Source organism: Ranitomeya variabilis, chromosome 4 (genome assembly GCF_051348905.1).
Source record: "Ranitomeya variabilis isolate aRanVar5 chromosome 4, aRanVar5.hap1, whole genome shotgun sequence".
NCBI classification, from domain to species: domain Eukaryota; kingdom Metazoa; phylum Chordata; class Amphibia; order Anura; family Dendrobatidae; genus Ranitomeya; species Ranitomeya variabilis.
In genome coordinates, this window is record NC_135235.1 from 235,138,279 (window position 1) to 235,144,311 (window position 6,033).

Here is a 6,033-nt window from a genome sequence, read left to right on the forward strand (position 1 = left end):
CTGCGCCCGCGCCATCTTCCTACACCTCGCCGGTGACACGTTTCTTTCTACACCCGAGACACTGAGGATCGCGACCTGTCAGTGAGGACGTGATTGTGTGTGAGGAGGTGTAAAAATGCAACGGCAGAAGGACTACAAGTCTCAGCATCGATGCAATTATAATCCCACAGATTTAGAGACTATTAGAACTGGACACTTTTCCACTAATTAGAGCTCTGCTTTCATTCTGTAAACTGCTCTGGATGGATGAAAGCTGAGCTGTGATTGGATAGTAAGGCCAGTGTGTGCCTGTGAGGCTAATTTGCTGCCAATTGTATATATTCAATTTTGAGTCCAGACGGCCCCCATGTCGTGTGTATACTATATACTGCCCTGCACTGTGGCCATGGGCAGGGCCGTATTTAGAGTTTCTGCTGCCCTAGGCACTTTTAGTGCTGCCTCCCCCATTGATGAGTATGACACTATCGGCAGTGACTTTGCCATAAATCGCTGATGTGAAAGTCGCCTTTTGCAGCAGATCCGGCAGTTTTTCCTCATCTGCCACGTAATGGATCACTTACGGCAACACTGCATTCGGCCTCATTTATTCCCTATGGGACTTGCAGACATGTGCGGCACTTCGATCTGGCAAATGAGGTACTTCCAGCAATGGAAAAAAAAACGCTGCTAGCAGTGTTTTTTGTCTCAACGCAAGTGCAAAACCGCAAGTGCCGCACATGTCCGCAAGTAGCCATCACTACCTGTCCCTGCACCTTGCTAACTCATCCCTAACCATCCCTCTGACCTAAAACTACACTATAAAGCTTTAGTAAAGACACGGAAAACAAAACAAGCAAAATCTAGTAAAACCTCTACTCATGATGACCATTTGTAATATATGTGAGAGGCAACTAGTGCTTGTATACAGGATGTCACAGGACACACCAAATAATTGCAAAAGCAAAATACTACCAACAAATAGGTGCAGAGAAACGTCCAAAATAAGCAAAAATCTTTATTAAATATATAAATACTACTACAAGGAATCAAGAAAAAGTGGGTTAAAAAGAGCAGATATCATATACAGTACGCGTGGAGACAGACCACACCCCCACACATTAGCAGCCAGGCAGAACATAGTAAAAGTGCAGGGTACTCCCTACTTACTGGCTGCTCCATTTTAAAAATCACTGACCATATCACATGTATAATTCAGGAGCACATGCCAGTAAATACCCACAAATTGATGTCAATCTTAGATGTGTCCAAAGGGTGTCTTACCAGCTGCCAATGCGGGGAGAGCGTCCGCTCCAAGCCCACCCCGACGCGCGTTTCGGCGGTATCCTTCCTCAGGGGGCTTTAGAAGAACAATTTATTACCTGACATATTCCTATGATAATGAGGCTCCAGGCTACGGCATAGACTGGGACGGGCAGTCTCCGGGTCTCCATTCTCTCTGTGCACACCCTCAGTCCCTGCCTCACTGCCTGTGCTGCACTGTGCACAGACCTCCCTCCACCGGACCCGGTAATCACCGCTTGCAGTAGCATACCGGCAGAGGTGTATCTAGGGTTTCTGGCACCAGGGGCAAGAATTCATTTTGGTGCCCCCCCTCCGCCAAGGACATAAGCGATTTGCACACTCAGTCATGTGCCCATGTGCTCCTCTCCCTAATGCTCTCAATGTTCAATGAAAAACTGAGAGATGCGGGAAGAGAAGCTCATTGTCACAGGACCATAAGTGTGAAAGTCGCATATGAGTGAAGTGTCCATGTGATGACTACTGGAACCTGCAGAGCTGAATCCTGACATCGCAGCTTCTGAATTCTCACAACTCATGCACTGCACACTTTTAGGATTCTCCCTTGCCGGTGGACAGTCATGTCAGCACAAGTATACGATTTGTATACTTCTGACCACATTCCGACTAGATGTCCTGGCCTCGCTCAGTTCATTATCATTGAGTGAGGCCACACATGTCTAGTCAGCACGTGACCGCATTCATGTAAATCACCAGCACGAGAGAATTCTGACAGCGTGCTGTGCGCACTGTGAGAAGTCAGAAGTCTACAGTCACAAAGAATGACTGCAGACTCATCACAAACCTGGACATCCCCTTTAATGTTCCTAACATAAATAAAAACATGAGAGTTAGCTAGTATCACAAATAACATTTACATCCAGGTACCTTATAGGTGACGTCGCCTCTGGAGCCGTTCATCTTCTTTTCTTCATCTTGTCCAGATCCCATGATGAGTTTTCTCATCCACAGCCATCTCTGCAGACTTCTATCTTCTCCGCTCTTTTGCAGAAAATCTCCACATGACGCCCTTAAAGATACAAGTGTCATTATAATGCTCCTGAATAAAAAATTGCCCCTCACTATATTGTCTGCACAAAATATGACCCCCACACTGTCCATCTTATGGTACATACTCTTCACACTGACCTCTCCTTTCTATACCGGCCCCCTCTTCACACTGTCCTCTTACCCTGTGTCCCCCCTATAGGGCCTAGTATTTATACTCCATATTTATACTCCATCCTCCCACCCTGCGTGCATGGCTCCCCATCCTCCTCCCCTGCGTGCATGGCTCCCCCATCCTCCCACCCTACATGCATGGCTCCCCCATCCTCCCACCCTGCGTGCATGGCTCCCCCATCCTCCCACCCTGCGTGCATGGCTCCCCCATCCTCCTCCCCTGCGTGCATGGCTCCCCCATACTCCCACCCTGCGTGCATGGCTCCCCCATCCTCCTCCCCTGCGTGCATGGCTCCCCCATCCTCCCACCCTGCGTGCATGGCTCCCCCATCCTCCCCTGCGTGCATGGCTCCTCTATCCTCCCACCCTGCGTGCATGGCTCCCCTATCCTCCCACCCTGCTTGCATGGCTCCCCTATCCTCCAACCCTGCATGCATGGCTCCTCTATCCTCTCACCCTGCGTGCATGGCTCCCCATCCTCCTCCCCTGCGTGCATGGCTCCCCCATCCTCCCACCCTACATGCATGGCTCCCCCATCCTCCTCCCCTGCGTGCATGGCTCCCCTATCCTCCCACCCTGCAAGCACGGCTCCCCTATCCTCCCACCCTGCGTGCATTGCTCCCCTATCCTCCCACCCTGCGTGCATGGCTCCCCCATCCTTCTCTCTCACCGCACGGCGCAGAACTTCCCGGCATCTCTGCAGCGTCTTCCATCCTGTATGAGCGGTCTCGTGGTGCCGCTCATTAAGGTGATGAATATGCGCATATTCATCACCTTAATGAGCGGTACCACGTGACCGCTGAAGACAGGACACGCTGCCGGCGCTGAGACGGAGTTGCAGCCACTGCTGGAGGAAGGTGAGTATGATGTCTTCAGGGAGGGGGGCGTTAAGGAGGGAGGGAGGAGGGGGGGCGGGCACCTAGCTCAAGTGCGCCCCCCCATCCTGGCGCAAATACAGCCCTGGCCATGGGTGTTACTATATTTTTGCTTAACTGCCCCCCAGTTAGCCCAGAGGGCTATGTGCGGCCATTATACTGTATGGAGGGCTATGTGGGGGCCATTATACTGTTTGGAGGGCTATGTGCGGCCATTATACTGTATGGAGGGCTATGTGGGGGCCATTATACTGTTTGGAGGCCTATGTGGGGGACCATTTATACTGTTTGGAGGGCTATGTGCAGCCATTATACTATCTGAAGGGCTACATGGGGCCATTATACTGTCTGGAGGACTATGTGGGGGCCATTGTACTGTATGGAAGGCTATGTGAGGGCCATTATACTGTATGGAGGGCTATGTGGGGGCCATTATACTGTATGGAGGGCTATGTGGGGGCCATTATACTGTATGGAGGGCTATGTGGGGGCCATTATACTGTTTGGAGGGCTATTAAACTGTAAAGCGCTGCAGAATATGTTGGCGCTATATAAATAAAGATTATTATTATTATTATGTGAGGGCCATTATACTGTATGGAGGGCTATGTGGGGGCTATTATACTGTTTGGAGGACTATGTGGGGGTCATTATACTGTTTGGAGGGCTATGTGCAGCCATTATACTGTCTGAAGGTCTACATGGGGGCCATTATACTGTTTGGAGGGCTATATGGGGGCCATTATACTGTTTGGAGGCCTATGTGCAGCTATTATACTGTTTGGAGAGTTATATGTAACCATTATACTGTTTGGAGGGCTATGTGAGGGCCACTATACTGTTTGGAGGGTTAAATGCAACCAATATACTGTTTGGATGGGTATGTGGGGGCCATTATACTGTATGGAAGTCTATGTGGGGGCCATTATACTGTTTGGAGGCCTATGTGGGGGCCATTATACTGTTTGGAGGGCTATGTGGGGGCCATTATATTGTTTGGAGGGCTATGTGCAGCCATTATACTATCTGAAGGGCTACATGAGGGCCATTATACTGTCTGGAGGGCTACATGGGGGTCATTATACTGTTTGGAGGACTATGTGGGGGTCATTACACTGTTTGGAGGGCTATGTGGGGGCCATTATACTGTTTGGAGGGCTATGTGGGGGCCATTATACTGTTTGGAGGGATATGTGGGGGGACAATATACTGTATAGAGAGCCATTATAAGGTGTGCAGGCCATTACACAGTGTGGAGGGTTGTGTGAGGGCCATCATATTGTATAGAGGGCTGTGTCTGGGCCATCATGTATTGTATTGGAGTCACGATCATCACGGTCATACTGTGCGTGTGGTGAATACTGTGGAGGAATTCACCTTGGGGGTATCTTTCTGTGTCTTGGGGGCACTTTTGTTGGCATCTAACATTATGGGGGACAGGAAATTTGTATCTTAGTTTGTGGGAACACTAAGGGGCTTCAATGGCGGCAAAACTTACTTTGTAAACTCTGCAGAGATGCAGGATTTGCTTTTATTTGTCCCTGATGAATATTGATTATTTTTTTAGCGGTGGGGGCCCAATTAGGATTTCTGCTATGGGGCCCTGTGATTTCTATGTACGCCCCTGTGAATTTAGGACTGTACCGCCCTGCATGGTGAATGGTGTACAGGGGAGGCGGGGGGCGCAGTCAGGTGATCACCACTCAGAGGGTCCTCCACGAAAGCGTTTTGTAATGAGATGGAGGAGCTGAGGGGATAATGACAGCCCCAGTAATTACACGCCGCCGGACGGGAGATGCCGCTGGAATTCCTGATGCTTCGCTCTTAAAGGGCAACAGTCCCTTTATAATAATCATGTATTAAAATATTCTGCATGTTCCCGAAAGACTAATTCTAATTCTTCACCATTTTCAAGATCTCCGCTTGCTGTCAGAGGCTAAAAACCAGCGTATTCCTAATAATTCATAGCTGATGGGTTTTGTTTGCTACAATTGTATTCACACCTGAAATCCAGACTGATACATTGTAGATCTATCCTGAGGATTGTCCACACTGTAACGAACCCTCTGCTCTCCGCCAGTCCTGAGTACAGAGCTGCTCGCCCCGTTACGTCTCGCTATTTCGTTATCAAGACACGATGCAAAGCTGAAGAACGTGATGGGAGCGCGAGGCGGGGGTCTCAGCACCGCGGACAGCTCCAGCTCTGCAGTCCGGGGGGCTACAAAGTGATGGCCGAATAGTAGCTGGAATTTCAGATCCATTTAGTCTTTTTCTTGAGGCTCAATTTATTATTCTAAAAGGTGTTCTGCAGCAGCTGAGACATTGTGTAATTCAGAACTCATCTGCTGCAGAACTTCTTTTGAGAAAGCGGTGATTGATGATGAGATTGAGATGCGTCTCATGGGGTGATGAACCCTACATTTACTGGTAGATGGGAGCTAATAAGGCAGTACACTGTTTTTCAAAAAGAGGTTCTGCAGTAGCTGAGATGTGGATCATGCATTAGGTTCTGCAGCAGCTGATGTGTATGATGAGGTTCTGCAGCAGCTGATGTGTATGATGAGGTTCTGCAGTAGTGGAGGTGTATTATGAGGTTCTGCAGCATCTGATGTGTATGATGAGGTTCTGCAGCAGCGGAGGTGTATTGAGGTTCTGCAGCAGATGAGATGTGGACCATGCATGAGGTTCTGCAGCAGCT